The sequence below is a fragment of the Cupressus sempervirens genome, chromosome 2, assembly GCF_028749045.1.
Source record: "Cupressus sempervirens isolate cs-2001-9-10 chromosome 2, ASM2874904v1, whole genome shotgun sequence".
Lineage (NCBI taxonomy): Eukaryota > Viridiplantae > Streptophyta > Pinopsida > Cupressales > Cupressaceae > Cupressus > Cupressus sempervirens.
The window spans coordinates 534,172,095-534,192,321 of NC_143119.1; the positions used below are offsets into that span (position 1 = coordinate 534,172,095).

At 34.5% G+C, this 20,227-nt stretch overlaps 1 protein-coding gene across 1 annotated transcript in view; it reads left to right on the forward strand.

Annotated features, from left to right (window-relative positions):
• Positions 1–1,507: 1,507 nt before the first annotated feature.
• Positions 1,508–20,227, forward strand: part of LOC149573307 (Ribonuclease II/R family protein) — a 52,838-nt gene continuing 34,118 nt past the window's right edge. Inside the window, exon 1 of the mRNA XM_089814519.1 lies at positions 1,508–1,664. The gene's annotated coding sequence lies outside the window, so the exon portion shown is untranslated. The remainder of the gene's footprint in view (positions 1,665–20,227) is intronic.

Below are 20,227 nucleotides of genomic sequence, written 5' to 3' on the forward strand. Positions count from 1 at the left end.
TTGGAAGAGTACAAAATGTATTTGTATGGGTGAAATCAAATCTTATGGAGTCTCAGTCAAACTTTGTATCATAATTTGCCCTCTTGCTCTTTGCGCTTGGAAATACAAAGTTGTTTTGATGAAGTGTAAATAGATAAAAAGAGGGAAAACAAATTTTACAATAAATGGGCTCCTTATCCCATGGAGAACTTCATAATCAATAATAACCCCACTCCATTATAGCTATACCTAGCTCTATCATAATGTCATTTCACCACGTACCCAACCATCCTAAATGGTCTGCATAAGAAAGTTATGAATTCCATTGTAGTATAAATGGGCACCATAATGAGTTTTCAAAATGTAACTAATCCTCTTATCTTTCCTTACCACTTTGATTGTTGGAGACACACGTCTCAAAATCTATCGGAATCGATAATCGATTTAACATCGATGGCTCCCAAATGAGAGGAAAAAGCTAAAATCAATGATCGATGGAGACAATGTTCCCAACACATAGATGGGATGTGACGAATGGTTAAGTAGAGCACACGACCCCTGCTTCTTTCTAGAAGCCAACGAATATCCTACTCACTTGTATACGCCCCTTCCTATCCTTCTTCAAAACCCCCAATTCGATTTCCATCTCTATATATATGCTCTAAATTGTTTATTCTCACCGCTGCAAAGCTACCATGTACATATTCACCTTTGAATGATTCTAATAAACAACTAAATAGGTGCATAGGTGAGTGCTGGTGAGAAGGGGATGACAGTTGTTTCACTTGTACCCAACGCACTAGGGTTGTAGGACAATAGTGTCATGGTTCAGATTTACCAATAACAGAGCAAGAGATTCATTTGTAGGGCACATGTACTTGCAAAGGAATTGAAGGAACAGTGCAAATAAACAATTGTAGATGATCTACAACTGGCAAAGAAGAAATGTAATTGATATCCTTTTTAGAAATTAGGGCAAGATTTCCAACTCACATCTGTCTTTGTCTTCGTCTCGAAGCGTCGCTCTCTCCACTTGTCCCTTTCGCTGAAAATAATTCTGAAACCCTCCTCATCAATGTCTGAAAAACTTTCGTGTCATAGAATAATTATGAAAATTCGATGTCAATCTAATGCAATAAATTCATCATCACAGCCTTGTGACAACTATAGTGGATAATAAATGCAAACAAATGAAAACTTATCACCTTCTTAATTTTGTACCTTTTTTCACAAATTTTTAAAATATTACCCCTACCAAAAATCCATCTGACCAATAAGAAATTAGAATTTTAATGAAAAAAAATAAATTATTTAATATTTGCATATTGAAAAAAATTAGATCCTTAACTTTGGTCTCAATATTAGATCCTTAACTTTGGTCTAATTTGAAGTTAAAGTGTGCCATCACTGGAAACATTAGTTCACTGTGTTGCATACGGCGAAGGCAGGGACTAATAAAAATCCGTTATTATTATTATTATTATTATTTTGTGCCGACCTTTTTAAAGACTCTGTCGTTAATTGAGACGTCACTACATCCTTTCTTTCGCAACTATCGGTGCAGCCGATACCTCCAATATTTTTCCGGAGGGCTTTCTTTTTGAACCCTGGCTCTGCCCGTGCCAAGGATTAGGCAGATTCGGCTTTTGATTTTTCCTCTCTCGGATTAGGGAATAGTATTGAAGGTTTGGAACTTGTTTTTTAGATTTTTTATTCATTTATTTGTTTGTTTTTAAATTTTTTATTGTATGTTCGATACTCTGCAACGGGGAAGGGTAGAATGAAATCGGGAATTTATCCGGGTGGATGGCGATTAAGAGCGTGCGAGGTAGGGAGATTAATTTTGAATTGCAGATTTTTTTTTTTTTTTTTTTGTTAAGCTAGACAAGATGAAAATGTTCTGGAAAAAGAGGTTTAAGAAAACTGGCTTGACGGGAAATGGATGTTTTGGAGCATGTTTGCTTTAAAGTAGATGTGATTAAGCGTCCAATAGTTTGAATATTAGAACATCTTTGTTGAAAGAGTTTGTAAGCGAGGCTTTGAAATTAGAGATCTTATGATATGGCGATATTGGTTTTTGAATTAAAGGACGTTTTCTGATGCTGTGAGTTTACTTATTTATGTTTTCTTTTAAACTGACTGTAGTTGTTTTCTAAGAGAACAGTGAATACAAATTATTGGGGATTATTGGGGATAATTTCACGCCAGGTTAATTTTCTTTAAGAACTTTAAGCTTGCACGGTTTGTAATTTGTGCAAAGGAAGATTTTTTTTGGATGCAAACTCTGTAAAATATTGGAATCTCTCTTTTCACAGCAAGTTATGGTTTAATTTTATTTTGTATGCAGTGATTGGAATTATCAGCTCATTGAATTCACCTTTTATGAAACTTAACACAAAATCTGCTATACTGTTATATGTCAACTATGACTGAATGATGAAGCTTAAAATCTTTGTAAATTTTTGTTATGTGTTTACAAACCTTCTTGTAGATCTTAAGTATATATTTTAGTGTCAAATTGGTGGATGTTTGGAATATTTGTCCAGCCTAGCTACTTCCCATTGTTCATTTATTCTAGTGAACTTGTAGCCGAGTCTATTTTATTAATTAGTTCATTAAATGGTTTGATACCAAGGTGGAGAAATGTTGAAGTTTCATAGGTTTGTGGACTGGTGCCTTGGGGAAGGCTTCTGCTGGCATGTAAACTCTGCAGTATTTTAAGTTTTAAGCTTCTTTTAATCTAATAATATAAGACAAATCTTTTTGTTAGATTTTGTACTAGAATTTGTCAAATTCAAAATTTACTAAAATGCAGCACAAATAAACAAGAAACACAAGAGACTTATACTACAATAATAGATAGTTTCTACCATCTCTATTTAGTATCTAATAGGTATCTATTGTAATCTTTTGTAAATATTAGAATGTTTCTTATATTTAGTTTTTTGTTTCTAGAATAGAATGTTTCTATTCTTTACGATTGTTTCTTAAGGAAACATCGTTTAGTCTCTTGTATAAATTGATCTCTTGATCACTGTAAATAACAAACACATATTTTCCAATTACTTTGTAGTATGGTATCAGAGCCAATACTCTAATTGTTTTTGAAAATAATTGTATTTTCTTGGTTGAAATTATGTGCCTTTTATTTTTGAAATTATTTACATGCATATTTGCTTCCAACTCTCTCTATAATCTGACTAGGGTTTCTATTTTGAGAGATTTGAATCCGCTGACTTCTAGTTCGGTTGTGCAACCCATTTTTGTCCAGATCCATCTGTTTTTCTACACATTTCCACCAAATTTTGTGGTTTTTTTGCAGCAGGGCCATTTTTGTTCAAAACCCTAATTTTCTGTACCGGGTCAATTTTTTAAACATATTTTTGGTGGTCTTTTTGAGATCTCAACCGGGTGGTTAGTTATTTTTGGGTGCCTCGATTTTTGTGCCTCAATTTTTGAGTCAACCGATCCAAAAACTAACAACATAATTTTTTGGGTCTCTGCTTTTTAAGGGTTGCATGTGCTTGCATGTGCTGCTATACCATGCAAAGTCTTCTGTTTTGCCTCCCTTAAAAATTGTAGTGGGTTTTCATAATTGTTTTTCTCTATAAAAAAAAATTCTGATGGGTTTTATTGTTTTTCCCTAATTTTTTTTTTCTTATGGGTTTTTTCTAAATTTTCCCTAAAAAGTTTCTGATTCTGTAATTTGCAAAGTTGTGTGGGATTCCTTTGGTGGGTTTGTAATTTTTTCCTCAAAAATTATTTGTTCGGTTTTACCATTGTTCCTAAAAAAAGTGAAACTTTGTATTGTCAGGTTTTGATTATGTTTTCACCTCAAAAATCCTGTTGGGTTTTGATTGATTTTTCACCTCAAAAATCATATTGGGTTTTGATTGATTTTTCACCCCAAAACTTGTGTTCATTTTTTTGGTTCTCCTAAAAATCATGGCTTTTTGCGGTTTGTTTTAGAGCATTATGCTCATTTGCAAAGTTTTGGAGCGTTATCCAAAGTATCATCAACAATCCTCTCAACACACATCCTTTGCTCCAGATTCGAAAGGCTCTTGGAAAAAGAACATTAAATGCAATTATTGCCACAAGTTTGGTCTCATGATTGGTTGAATTTTGGAAGCACTTACCTGCCCTATCTAAGTAATCATGCAACCCACAATGAACAATGCGAAACCCCTTTGAGCAGATAGAATTTCCCTTCTACTTTTTGATAGCTTCATGCTCTGGATAGATTAACCATTGATGGAGGGTATTACGATAATAGATAGTTCTATTATCTCTGTTTAGTATCTAATGGTTATCTATTGTAATCTTTTATAAATATTAGAATGTTTCTAATATTTAGTTTTCTGTTTTTAGAATAGAATGTTTCTATTCTTTATGATTGTTTCTTAAGGAAACATCGTTCAATCTCTTGCATAAATTGATCTCTCGATCATTGTTAATATCACACAAATATTTCCCAATTACTTCATAATAACTTATCCTAGGAAAGCCCTCCTATTTGAGGGAAAAGCTTAGCCATGCCAGAAGATAGAGCCCTTATTTAGATTTGCATAGACAGTTACTAGAGACTACTTGTAATGTCCCCTTTTCAGGTCGGTCAAGATTGATACTTATAATGTTCACAATACTCATATCAATAATCACATGATATTATTTTGTCGTGAATTCTGGATGAAGGATATCGATGTTATCCAAGTTGCCTAGACACAATCAATGGACTCCCTTAAAGTTTACAGGTCCAAGACTGCTTCATGAAGATTTACGGAATGCTGACCCCTACCCTCTATTGAGATAAGATCCATTAGATTGGATTTATACAAGCCTCTCCTTGGTAACATTATACGCTTTGATCAAAAAGAAAAATAATAGTAATCTTGGGAATTAAATTATTAATCTTCGTTTTACTAATTATAATACCATTAGAAATCAACGTTATTAATAACCAATATATACATCTTTTATGTGTAAATATGATTTATATTTCATAAATGATCATAACTTGACTCTTTATTTTATATATTCAATAATAACAATATAATTATTCACCTTTATATGAAATAACCATAGTTATACCACCCTAGGGGACTAGGGGATGGGGAACGAGAGACAAGTTTCTAGGATGGGGGGCCTTAATTGGGGGATGACAGGGGGACGACGATAGGGGACTAGGGGGGTTGTATATACTATACATATGGTACTTAAAATGCTAGTTATAACAAGATGTATTACAATACAAGATATGAAGATGTAAAAGAATTAATACTTGAACATTGCATTGAATTGGAAAATGAAACATTGAATATAAATAGTCAACCCGACAAATAGTTAACATTGGGACATCCCCCCATCCTCGGTGGAGGTGGGGGAATTAGGTGGTTCCGCTGGGGATGGGGGAATGGAGTCCCCAAGCCCTTGATGCGTGGGGCAAAAAGGGAGGGAATGCGTTCCCGTGTTACTATGGAAATAATAGAATACTTAATTTAATATAGAAATACAATAACAAAATACATCCATACCTTGGTTTTTACCTATTATTTCTTCATTTTATCTTCCTTTTTTTTTTAAATGTATGGCTGACTTTTATATTCACAAGAGCATTGATCCTTTATGGATTCTCCAAAAAACATTTTTAATGCCTTTCTTCCATATAAATTCCCACGTGGCTATCTTCATCAGCCTTTACATGTCTTTTATTCCTACCTCTTTGATCTCCTTTAATATGAGGCAGGAATATAGTTTGAAACCTAAGTTACCAATTCAAATGTGGATCTGGAAGTGGATACGAGATGTGGGAAATTTTTATATTTTTTGGGTACAATATGCATTTGGAAATGTGTGTATATATATACATACATATATATTTTAGAAACTTATAAATACAAGAACTAAGAGTTAGAAACTTAGAAATATACAAACATGCATCATTTGATAGTATCATAATACATATGATACTTCACAATTGGTCAAGATTCAAGATATTTCATATGTCAATTAAATAGTTTAAACTTCTAATGAAAACTTCATAGGCACAAATATTCATGTTCTAGACTACATGTTTAGACTACAAAATAAAAAATTGAGTTCATGATTCAATGTCATTGTTCACTAATCAAAATCATGAGGATTCTCCGAAAAATCTAGATCCTCCTAATCTTCATCCACCGCAACGTTAATATAACTTAAATCGAGAAAGGTTCCACTTGTGCTATAATACATATGATACTTCACCATTGGTCAAGATTCAAGATATTTCATATGTCAATTAAATAGTTTAAACTTCTAATGAAAACTTCCTAGGCACAAATATTCATGTTCTAGACTCCATGTTTAGACTACAAAATAAAAAATTGAGTTCATGATTCAATGTCATTGTTCACTAATCAGAATCATGAGGATTCTCTGAAAAATCTGGATCCTCCTAATCTCCATCCATCGCAAGGTTAATATAACTTGAACCGAGAAAGGTTCCACTTGTGCTAGATGCAAACAAAATGAGAACATAAAACCAACTGCAAACAAAATGGAAATTAAATGATGGTTGAAAGGCCTCTATTAGGGACATTTTAGGGTTTGTGTAACATACCATTTTTACTATGCTGAAAACAAAGAACATAACCTAAAACTATAACCAAATATCATAACGGAATGACACAAGTAATTTAGAAACAAAACATGAAAATTACATTAAATAACGACTACATCTGTTTCATATGAAAAGCAATTGAATTAATTTCCATAACTGAATTCTACGGTTGTAATTAATTTAACTATATTTACATCTATACATTTCAAAGTAAAAATAAAGGTATACGTAAGTAAAAGATTTAGAATTCATACATGAACCCATATAATGTCGACAAGTTATTCAAGCCTTGGCATCTGGTGAAGAGGAGAAACATTGACATAGGATTAACCTCCCAACTGCGGAGCTTAACATATCCCCACACAATCTTTTAGGAGAAAGGCCCTTCCTACCCCAGGTTAGGCTTGGGGTTGTTGGTAATATGGCTAAGTTGGACAAGTTGATGTAATGATTAGGTTGTCATTTGTGGCAACATATATCTCAGCAAAAGAAGGCACAATGTACAGATAAGTATTTCTCAGTTAGACATAGAAAATTGTCTAAGTATCAGACAGTTTCATTGACAGCACAGGATCGATTTTGATGTGTGCAATCAATAGAGGTAATATTAGCACATGCACAGTTAGGTACAAACAGTATAGAGCTTGAGGATTACATGTTTAAGCTCGCAAGTCAGTATGAGCAATACAAAGCGAGATATGAGGTAATTATTAGACAAACAATGTACAAGAAAGAATAGAGCATATCAGTAAATGGCGAATTACAGGTTAAGGAATTATTTTGGTTACAAAATAATTGCTTAACTAATTAAGGGATGACATCCTAGATGCTAACCCTAAGGCAACAAGAATTAGTTTCGTGTTTTACCAAGCGTGTGGAAGCTTGAATGCTAATTGGGCAAGTTTTTATGAAATGTAAAGATATAAAGGAAAGATCGTATTATGTGAAGTGTGTGCAAGTTGTACATGATATGCAAACTATATGATGTGAATTCTAATGTATGATCAAAGGTATGTGAAGAGCAGCGAAAGTAAGATAAGATATTGAAGATATCGACTGTATAATTGCATGTTTGGGCAGTGGGCTCATCTTGCATGCATTGTAATTGTTATACCAACTCTTAATAGGGTTGAGGCTTTTAACAAGGCCTAGTCCTCTACCAAGGACTGAGACACTATGTGTATTTAATAGACTCCTAATAGGGTCAACATCCTTAATAGGATATTTTTGTTTAGTGAATCATTTTGTGGGTACCATCACCACTGGGGTTTTCCCTTGGCCAAGGTTTCCTTAGTTAACAAAATATGGTGTTATGAGTTCTATTTGTGTATGGTTATTATTACTGTTCAACATTATTAGTTTACTTTCATATGCATGTTATAAAGTAATTAACAATATTTAGTTGTGGACAAAAGTTCATAAAATATTGATTCATTCCCCCCTTAGTATTACCTATTTCTAACAGGGGCACCATAGTCTTGCCATCCTAAGCATATCGGTGTGAGTGTCGGCTAAGCAGCATACAAGGCTGAGGAATTCCTCTGTCAACATTCCCTCTGTTAGCATGCACTTCTAACCTCTAGTGATCATATGTGACAAGCATGCCTTTAACCTTCCTTTACCGAGGATTTAGATGGGCATTAATCAACTTGATCACCACCACTTGACAACCGATTATATTCTGGACAATTATGAGCTTACTTCATCTTAAGCAATTTCTTTCTTGTTATGTTCATATGATAAAAGATATTGATTAATATTTTTTGTTTCTTGCAATATATCTTTCCTCTTCACCCATTTATACTTGGCTCTATCGCCTTGGGTGCATCCTTGGAGATTGCTGGTATGTATCAAGCTTCATAGAAATTAGAAAGAATACGTAAGGTTGTTATAGCCGGCCTCATACAGAGAAAGAATATTATGCATTATCAATTATTGAGAATTTCTTCCTCAAGGGATTATAGCAGTTCCATTTGTACAGGAAATACTCGAAATGCATAGATGTGAACTTATCATTTATAAAGAAAGAGTAGGACCGATGCTTCTTAGATATAAAATCGAGCATATGAACCTAATGCTATGTCAAACATATAGAAAAGAGCAGAACCAATGCTTCTCAAATATGAAGTCGAGCATGTGAACATGAGACTGTGTCATTTGTAAGTGACATGAAATAAGAAGGGAGTTTTTGCAATGTAAAAAGGCATAGCATAAAATGAGAGTAGCATGCGAAATGTTCATGACCTGAGAATGGTTAACAAATGCAATTGCTAAAGTGATCCTACTGTGCACGCTTATGACTTCTGTGTGTTTGGCATAACACTACAGAGTGTTGTGGTACTACGCTTCAAGTCTTAGGCGGAATAATGAGAAAAATACTTGATTTGGAGAAAAATGACTGAACAAGAATGAGAGAAGATCATGCGATCGAATGATCCTTCAATTGCGGGGAAGGGAGATATAGTCTCTTGCTTGGTTACAAAAAGAAGCTCGATATTGGTTACAAGAACTCCAATATCAATTTAAAAAAGCATGTGTTGATAGGAAAGGTGGCAACACTCACCGTTTGGAGTCATATTAAAACATAAAGATTATATTTTACCATGATTTAAATCAAATGTATTTACATATATTTATATAGGTTCATATATAAATATAGTGTCATCATGTTATTGAATTCTATCTATATTTGTACCTACATATATACATATATCTATATGCGTGTGTAATTTTTGAGAGTATGCATAACTATCATTATATTCTCTCTAGATATGCACACACATATGTATACATACATACATACATATACATAGGTGCGATTCTTGGATATAACTAGAGTATCATGGTGGTATCATATATATATATATATATGTATATGTATATACATATATGTAAAATTTATAATGTCGATCACTTCCAGTCTCAAAATAAGAGAGAGAGGTAATAGTTCTTTTCATGATATTAAATGTTTAATATTCTCCTTGCCCTTTTTGCAAAAGTTGACCAAATAGCTCATGAATTGTCCAAGGTATACTCGGTTGCCTAGTCGAGAAATCCTCCATCAAGATAGTTAGAGTCCATACCTAAGGGTTTGACGATGGACTAAATTTGGTGCCTCATTCCTTGAATCCCGTTTAGCAATGCTTTCCCCCCTTCATCTGCTCTTGCAACCAAAAATGCATATTCCACAATAATAACATGTTTCTCCATTTAAATTAAGATATCAAGAAAACAAAATAATTGATAACTGTCACAACGACTAACCACCAATAAGCTTTATACTAAAATATAGGCATTCATTTTTAGTTGAAATAACAGTTATCAACTCACAAGTTATCTATACATTAATCAAATCAGTTAATTAGAACTTTCATTTCACAAGATCATGATATCCAAGAGTTTCTAACTAACCATTACGGCTATAATATTATTTTTTAAAAAAGATAAAAAAATTTGGGATGTAACATTTTGGTACAAAAAATATAATAAAATGTTCAAATAAGCATATCTTAAATGGTTTTTAAGTGAAATTTGCATTTTTTTGACCTTTTCTGTACGGATGTTGATAGAAGCTCCCAGGTGCCTTGTGGGTGTCACCATGATGCCACTCACAGGCACTTGGATGCTTGAAACAACCATCTTCTCGCATTTGGGTTCCTATGAGTGGTATTCGGGTGGCACCCACAAGGTTTCTGTCTATATCCATGCTTTCGTACGTATCTGCTTCCAGCTCCAGAGATTTCCAACAAGTATCGGTATATAAGTTTAAAACTAATATTTTATAATGCCCTTTTTTATTATTTCTTTTATATTTTCACTCCTTATTTATCCATTTATTACCCTTCAACAAAATAGTGTTCGTACCCCTTTAAGGGGTTGGCCTTTGGCCATGTCAATCAACGAGGCTGTTGGGAGACTTATATTTTATTTTTTGTTAAAATGTTTTAGGGTTTAGTTTTAGTTAACTAATATTTAGTTATCAACCGATTTGTATTTAGTTATTAATTAATTATTTTATATTTAGTTATTTGATTAGTTGATATGAATTAATATCTTTTATATAATTATTTGATTTATTATTAATGTTTAATTATGATTGACACACACACACACACAAATATATTTCCTTTATATGTTTTAATCAATTAGTTTTAAATGCTTATTATAATTAGGGCCATCACAATCTCTTGGTCGATCAGTTAGTTATATATTGTGTCTTACAAGTTCTATTATATAATATATTCATGAATAGATTGACGGGGTGCATATTCCCATTACTATGATTTAATATTAAATTTCATTATTAGAGGGGGTATTTCATTGCTTCTTATGATGTCTTCAATATAGAGTGATCACTCAATGATCAATATCAAACAATCAACAGAGTGTTGTTGTAAGCCTGCATGGGTAGATGAGTTGGCTTGACGTTGTGGGTAGTCCCCCACCCCATGGTCTCAGGTTAAATTCTCTCTCAGATTTAATATGTGAGAAATCTTGTTGTCGGCTGATCTCACCCACGCGGGAGTAGTCTTAGCCTAGCTCGCACTGATTGTTGGCTGTCATTGGGCTAGGTCGTAGGGAGACCCCCTTGTAAAAAAACAAACACAAAAAAATAGCTCGCACTGACTGTTGGCTGTCATTGGGCTAGGTCGTAGGGAGATCCCCTTGTAAAAAAACAAACACGAAAAAATAGAGTGTTGCTGTAAGAATCACGATACATAGATATGAATAATCAAGTCACAATTGCTAATACACAGCATAAAATACTTCATACAGCTGTTCTTAACTCATGATGCAATAGACAGTTAATGATTATGCACAAATTTCATACACAAAACTGAATATAGTTCACATAGTTAACATGTGGTGTCAATGTCAACAATTAACAACAACCTCGTACACTGTTTTTAATGAATATATATTAACTTTGATTGTTGTTGAAGAAGAAATCAATTAAACATCCGGGAGAGGCAAAACATAGAGCTTTTGATGTTACAAACTTTCATCATCGCCAGAATTTGACTCGACATCAAGAAGAGTAATGAGCTTTTAAACGACAGTGAAGTCCAAAACAAAATGTCACATGAAAATCGTTTTGAGCAGCAAAAACATTAAGCAAAATCAAATCGTTGTGGCTAGAGTGTGTGGCATAATATAGTCAGCACAATCATAAGTGGCATACAAAGAAGAAATTACCATGAAGAGAGGCCGGAGGTCAAGAAGTCTTCAAACGAAAAAGAGCTGAAGTAACACAACAAATAGAACTCTGCAAACTGGAAATGAACGAACCTAGGAAGAACAGAATGTTTTACTTGCTCAAAGGGTCTTTGCAACTTCATAGCCAAAACAAGGAATAAAGGAATCACACAAAGATTTTGAGATACTCGACTAGGCACACTTAGGTTCTTGCAGCTATATACTTTAACACTCCTCCTTAGCAAGAGAGAGCTCTTCAATTTTTCATCTCATGGCAAGTGCACGTAGTTGCAAACAAAATCTCATCATAGTTTTCCTCAATAAAATTGTTATATTAGGATAACAGTATTCACCATAGCTACTCTTAGAGGGTGAAATAAAAACAACAAATTAAGTCATGGAGTCACACGCATGACTTCTATCATGGCTACTCCAAGAGGGTGGATCCACCATAGCTTCTCTTAGAGGATGGAACAAAGGGTTTCACCTCAAACTTTCTTGCAAGGAAGAACTCATAATAAGGCATTGCACAACAAACTTCTCTTGTAGAGAAGATCTCATGAACAAAGGATTGATCTCAAACTTCTCTCATAGAGAGGAACTCATTACCGACGGATTGTACCATGAGCTTTTCTCATAGAGGAGAACTCATTAATATATGAAAATAACCATGAAGCTGAGACTCTTCCAGCAAGAGCATAATTCTCCACTACCTAAGTTATCTTGGTAGTAACAAAACTTCATGCTTGGTAGCGGTTTGGTGAGAATGTCTGCAACCTGCTACTCTGTAATAATGTACTTGAGCTCAATCGCTTCCCTTTAAACGAAGTCCCTTAAATAATGGTATTTAATTTCCATATGTTTGGTTATGTCATAAAAAGTTGGATTAACCAAAAGCTTCACATAACTTTGGTTATCACACGTAATCACTATAGGTTTGAAAGGCTACCCAAACAATCCTGCAAGCACTTTTTGAAGGCCAAATAACCCAACAAACAATTTTCAAAGCGACACAACTTCTCTTGCAGCCACACACGCTGCAACATATTTTGCTTCAGCTGTACTTTGAGCAAAGCAAGATTGTTTATTGTTGCAGCAGGAAATCATAGTTGAACCTAGGCTGAAATAACATCCTGAAGGACCCTTCTTGTCAGGCACACACCCTACCCAACCTGACTCAGAGAACCCGTGCAAGTTCTGCACTACACTTGAAAAATATTTTAAGCCATATCCTACTGTACCACGGCCATATCTCAAAATGTGTTTGGCTGCCACAAGATGAATTTGCCTTGGTTCACCCATAAACTAACTCAAGGTATTAATTGCATAACATACGTTAGGCCTTGTGTTAACCAAATACTTTAAAGAGCCAATTAACTGCCTGCACATAGTAGGATCAACTAAATTTGAAAAAGGTTGCATCGTCATTTAGATTTGCTTCCATAGGAGTCACCTTAGATTTACACTTTTAACATGCTAAATCTCTTCAAAATATCAATTGGTTATTTTCGTGGACTCTAAATAATTTCATTTGATTTTTGCCATACTTCAAACCCAAGGAAATAATGCAACAAACCAAGATCTTTTATTGTAAATTTTGAAGCTAATCATTTACCTTAGACAATGAGATCGTCATTACCACCAGGAAACAAATCATCAACATAAAGCACAAGAATCAACACTTTGTCATCATTTAACATGAAGTATAAGTTTTTCATTCTTTTGAAAACTCAAACTTAGATGATAGTGATCAATTCTGTCATACCAAGAACAAGGAGCTTGCTCAAGGCCATATGGCGTCCTTTTCAACTTACATACAAGACCCTATATCATGAATCACAAAGCCTTTTGGCCGCTAGGTGTACACTTTCTCTTCAGTTACTCCATTTAAAAAGGCAATTTTTACATACACTTGATGAAGTTTCCATCCCTTTACTCCTGCAATAGCTATGATGGTTTTGATGGAAGTGTCACAGGCCATAGTTACAGAAATCTCTTCATAGTCTATGCCTTCCTTTTGTGAAAAACCTTTAGCTACAAATTTGGCTTTATATTTTTCAATGCTTACATCAGTTGCATGATAATCATTTAGATGAAACAATTGATTTACCATTTGGTCTTGGAACAATGTCCCACACATCATTTTTAATGATGAATTGATACTCCATCTTGACATCCTTCCACGCTTATTGATTTGAAGTTTCTTCAACACTGGAAAGCTGAGAGGCTATAATATAGCTCATCAAAGCTACACAACCAACAAACTTATGAGGCATTTTACTCTCCCTTAAAGTGCCACGAGGGGCTGCATATTGTTCAGCTTCTTTCATAATATTCCTAGCCCATACAGGCCTTTTCTTGTTGGCTGAAGTATCACTGGGACCTGTTGAAGAATCTATAGCTGTTGATCCTCGAAACTTGTATTCTCCCTTTGAATTTCTAAAGGTGGATTCAGATCAGCCATATCTAAATCTTGAGGATGCTCTAGTGTTCTCTGTCAGATTCCATTTTAAATTCTTTGGATTTCTTACAAGCTACATCTTCATCAAAAGAAACATCCTGCTGATTTTAATTTGCTTTTGACCTGGAATGTAGATTAATATGCTTTTGAAGATTCACTGTAACCAACAAAGATACCTCTCTTTCTTGGTGGTTCTTACTTTGTTCTTTTCTCCTTAGGAACACAAATATAAATAGGGCATCCAAAGATTCTAAAATAACTAATATCATGTTTGATACTTGTAAAGGCTTCTTCTGGAATCATGTTGTTAAGAATCTGGCGAGGACTACGACTTTAAATGTGAACTGCTTGTCTTGTAAGCCTCTACTCATAGAATAGTTTGAAGACCTTGATCATTAATCATAGCCTTTGCTGTCTAAATTGCTGTCCTATTCATTCTTTCAGCTACACCATTTTGTTGAGAATAGTAAGGGACACACAACTCCCTCTTAATCCAAACTTCAACACAAAAGTTATGAAAGATGCCGGAGACATATGCTCTGCCATTAAAAGACATTAGTATCTTGATCTTTTTGTTAGATAAATTTTCAACAAGTGCTTTAAATTCTTTGAAACGAAACAAGACTTCATCAGATTCTTAAGAAAGTAAATCTGACATGAAGGTAACATAACACCAAAAACCACTAAGAGTAGCAACTGACATAGGACCACATAAATCAGAATGTATTAGCTCTAGGATTTCTTTTTCTCTACTTTTACTACCATGAACAGTATTCTTAATGTTCTCACCTAGAGCGCATCCCTTGCAAACTCCTTAATGGTTTTGGTTCAACTTCGGAAGACTAACCACAACCTTCTCCATAGAAAATAGGGCTATAAAATTCAAATGACCAAATCTGTTGTGCCAAAGTTCACTTGAATTTGAAGTGTCCTGAGCTAAAGCTTGAATAGGCCAAGCTGAAAGCTTGTAAAGATTGTCATGACGAACTTCAACCTCACAAGCTGATTGAATGTTGTTCTTCCATGCAAGAACTTGTCCATCAGCAAAGGCAACATGATAGCATTTGTCTTCTAATGGTGATATAGAAATCAGATTCCTCTTAATGCCAGGAACACACAGGATATCATGCAAGTGTAGAGGACTTCTAGAATCCATTTGGAAAGATGTAGAAACTAGCACCCTTTACAAAATAATTTGCATCATCACCAATTGTGACTTGAAGATGTGAATTCTTTTCTTTCAAGTTGAAGAGGTGCTCTCGGTAACCTGTAATATGACGAGATGCTCTACTGTCAATCAACCATGTATCACTGTTTGTAGGAATATTGCCAGAGAGTGTAGAAATAAATAAGAATTCTTCAAAGTCTTCACTTGACTCACTTTGACGAGAAGAATTTTCTATATTTGCAGCAGCTACTTGAGGCTTTGGTCTAGAGGTGCAATCTCTGGCAAAGTGTCCATATTTGTCGCATCTGAAGCATGGGATCCTAAAATGATCTCTTTTTTTTTCCAGAGTTTTTCTTGGAATCAAGAGCTGGCGCAGAGTTCCTTTGTCTGAATCTTTTAAAATTTCCCTTCTTCTCTTTTCCTTTTGAGGCGTGAGCTGCAAGTACACAATCATCTTCATGATGACTTTATGTCCATTTCCTCTAGCTTCTAATCTGCATTCTTCTTGAATGTAATCAGTCCTTAGCCTGTCAAATATTGGAATCTCATCTTTCTCATTGACACTTTGAATGAAGGATTCTCAAGAGTCGGGAAGTCCATTCATGGCAAGCATAACTAAATCTTTATCTGCAAAAGATTCTCCAATTGCACTGAGCTGTTTCTGAACTCTATAATCTTCATAAAATTCAACTCTAGCCATTTTCACATGCAACAGTTGTCATCTCAGGGCTAGAGGTCTACTGGTATTCCTGAATTTATACAGGTGCTTGAGAGTCTGAAACATTGCATTGGCTGATTCTAGTTTTGAGATAACGGAAACCAAATGATCCTTAACTGTATCGATCATAATCTTCATAGCTATGATCTTATTATTTTTTCCATTGCGTTCTTTTAGCTTCTTCAGATGGCTCCGTAGTATTAGAATTAACACAGTCTAGGTTATTCTCTTCAAGTGGAATCAGAATCCTAGGCTTCCATGAAGGGAAATTCGAAGAGCCATCTGATCAATCTTCAACTTTTGAACCATTCACCATTGTCATACGCTGAAAAATGAACGACTGAAAGAGAATCAAATAACACATATAACTTATACTTTTGGCTCTGGATCGAATTTCTTAGACCTGCTTTGTTACCATGTTAGATTTTGTACCAGAATGTATCAAGGTCAAAATTTAGTAAATGCAGCACACAAATAAACATGAAACACGAGATTTATCCTGGGAAAGCCCTCCTACTCTAGGGAAAAACTGAGCTAAGCCAAAAGATAGAGCCTTTATTCAGATTTGCACAAAGAGTTACAAAAGAGTATGCTCCTTATGATGTCTTCAATATGGATTGATCATTTAATGATCAATATCAAACAATCAACAGAGTGTTTCTGTAAAAACCTTGATACATAGACAGGAATAAACAAGTTGCAACTGTTGATACACAGAGCATAGAAGACTTCATACAGCTTCTCATACATGGAGCACACAAAAACAAACGATGCAATAGAGACCTGATGATTACACACAAAATTCATACACAGCTGAATAGAGTTCACATGGTTACCGTATGGAGCCAATAATAATTAATGGCAACCTCCATTTACCATTTCTAATTAATATATATCAACTCCGTCCACTGCTGAAGAAGCAAAAACATGGCATCCGAGAAAGAGAAAACATAGCACCCGAAAAGGCTTCGATGTTACAAACTTTCATCACTGCCAAGAATTTGAAGTGACATCAAGAGAAGTGATGAGACTTCATTTAACAACGGTGAAGTCCAAAATAAAACAGCACACGTGAAGACCATTCGAGCAGCAGGAACATTAAACAGAGTCAAATCATCCGGCTAGAGTGCTTGGCATAGCATTGTCAGCACAGCGAGAAGCCACATAGGAAGATGGCATCACAATGAAGAGGGGTCCAACGTCAAAAAGTGTTTGAACATAAAAGAGCTGAAACAGCATGACAAACAGAACTCTACAAACTGGAAATGAACGGACCAAGGAAGAAGAAATGTTTTACAAGCTCAGAGTGTCTCTGCAACTCGATAGCCAAAACAAAGAATAACAGAATCACAAAGATTTCTGAGATGTTCGATCAGGTATGCTCAGGTAGTAAAGATCTTTCTCACAGCTATATCAATTAGATATTGGCCATTTTTTTGTGGATTGATATGAATGCCACCTTTTTTGGATCAATAAGGGGCCAGAGCATAGAAGAGTTTCAAAAAAGCCAAATAGCGGCTGTCATATCAATCCATAGAAATATCACCAACATGTGTTTGACATAAGATTGTCTTATATGATGTTAAAACACAGCTTAAAATATATAAGTAAGATATACAGAAAAAGCAAAAAAGGATTAGGGCAATATCATCCTGGGATAAATCCATTTTCCCCTCTCAAAATTAGTTCGCTTTCAGCAAAATTGCTAGTAAACTACCTACAATCACCAGTTTTTCTGTTTGCATAACATTAACATAAACTGGTTATATATTATCCTGCTAATGTCTTTTAAATCACTATACAAAATATACAGATTACCAAATTTTCAAAATCAATGGGAATCAGAAGATACTCTTGCTCCGTCAATGTCCATGTCTGGTAGGGTTCTTGCCTCTTGCAATCCTTGAGCTGCCCCAGTAGTTGATGATGCTTGCTTCAGCATGGTATTGTTGGTAACCTCCACCAATTGAGGATATAGATTCAATTCTCCTGCCAGTTTCTTCATGGTCTTTGTCTCCCTTTTCCTCTGTCTCGAAGGAGCTATCACTTCCAGTACCCTCAAGCTTCTCATCATGCTTGAACTTCAACACCCAATCCTTTGTTTCAATTAAACTGTCACCAATTATCTCCGCTATCTTCCCAAGAAACTCCATTGTGTTCATCACTTTTTTAAGGAAATCTAAACTTCATTGGATGACAATCCCTCAAAATCTGGTCCTTGTATTCCCAATGAGAGAGTATATGACAACTTATGCTGTGGCATTCACGGGTTGGAGGGGATATGGAGGATCAACCACAAGATATCACATGTTCTATTTGTTTGGGATCTCATGTTAGAGATATAGTGTGGAGTGGCTTCTTCTATATGGAGTATTGCATGGTATTGTCCTAGCTTAAGAGTTATACTTAAGAGTATAATGCATATTAGAGCATCCTAGCCCTCAATAGTTTGTGTTTTGTTTGCAATCCAACCTCTTTGGGACATTCAACAATCAATTTTTTGATTTGAGCTTTAGATGTGCAATGAAAAATGAGAATCACGGTGAGGTCAGTATATGTGGTTTGTGTGTCTTGTGCTTGAAACGAGTTATAGGTTTTTCAAGATGACTTCAAACTTGAGGGCTAAAAACCTATCAGAATAAAGAAGTTCAAAAAAACCTCAGAAACCCTATGGAATTATGCAACATATATTCTAGAAATACCTAGGTATGTCCATATGTGTGTACATGGATGTACCTGGGAAAATCTGGGATTAATAAACCATTCCCTGTCCAGTTCTGCAGGCTATTGTTTTTGATTTTGGCTGGGTATTTAAGGGATTAACTGGACATACTTTGCCAATTAAATGATTAAAAAAGTACTCTTTATGATTTCCATTCCAGCTCTGTGATGTTTTGTACCAAATTCTAGGGGCTTTAGGTTGCAATTTGGTATGGTAATGTTTTTATTGTATAGCATATTTCTGTTATTATACGTTTGGCTTCTAAGAAACAAGCATGACCATTAATTGAAGAACACAAGAGACACTGATATGTTGAGGTGGTAGTCGTCCTAAGCTACCTGCTATAGGAGAATAAATTTATTTAAGTTGGATGAATAATGAGCTATTCACCCCTCGTATGTAAGTAGAGATGTACTACACCCAACCGATTACTTAATATATGTTGGCCTTAAGAAATGCAAGATCTCCTTCCATGATACTATACTTTCATGAGGTAATATGGAACAGATATAAATAATCCTAAATTGCAAGGAAGAGGTGAAAACATTATATTTCTAACAGTAGCACCCATCTCACATAGGAAGTTAATAGATTGAAGCAGTTATCAAGACTGAAATCTTGTGCTGCAACGAGTTCCGAACTTTGTTTACTGCGATCATCTTGCAGTGATGTTTTAGTTTTATTGTAGATTGTCTGTAACTGGTCTGTGTGTTTATGTCTATTTTGCCGGTTTGGATTCGGGTTTGAAGGACCGGTTCATCAGCACTGCAGAATTTCAAAATGGGATTTGGGTTCATTTGTGTTCATTAGTACAAAAACATGTAAAAATTACAAATATATATATATATATATATATATATATATATATATATATATATATATATATATATATATATATATATATATATATATATATATATATATATATATATATATATAATCTACAGCCTAGAAGCATGGAGTAAGATTACAATGTCACATAGTATCACGTAAACAACAAAAAGACCATAAACTTGTAATCATACAACATATCAACATTCAAAACATAAAATAAAATTATTGAGTTCAAGTATCAGTCTCAACTTTCAGCAATTGAAACTTTATACAAATATTCAATCATCGAATGAATTATCTAAATCTTCTTGTTCATCATCAATGGCATTAATTGATTCACTAACAGTACCAATGCCAATGGGATCAATTGCATCAATAATGTTCCTGATTCCCAGTTTTCCTGTTAGCAAGGGTTAGCGACAAATCATTTTACCAGTTCTGTTTGTTTTTTGCCATCTGAATTGTGTTAAAGTCTTGTAATGAATTGAAAGTCAGGTCCAATTTAATTTGTGTTCACTGTATTTTTAATAATTTGTTTAAGATCTTCA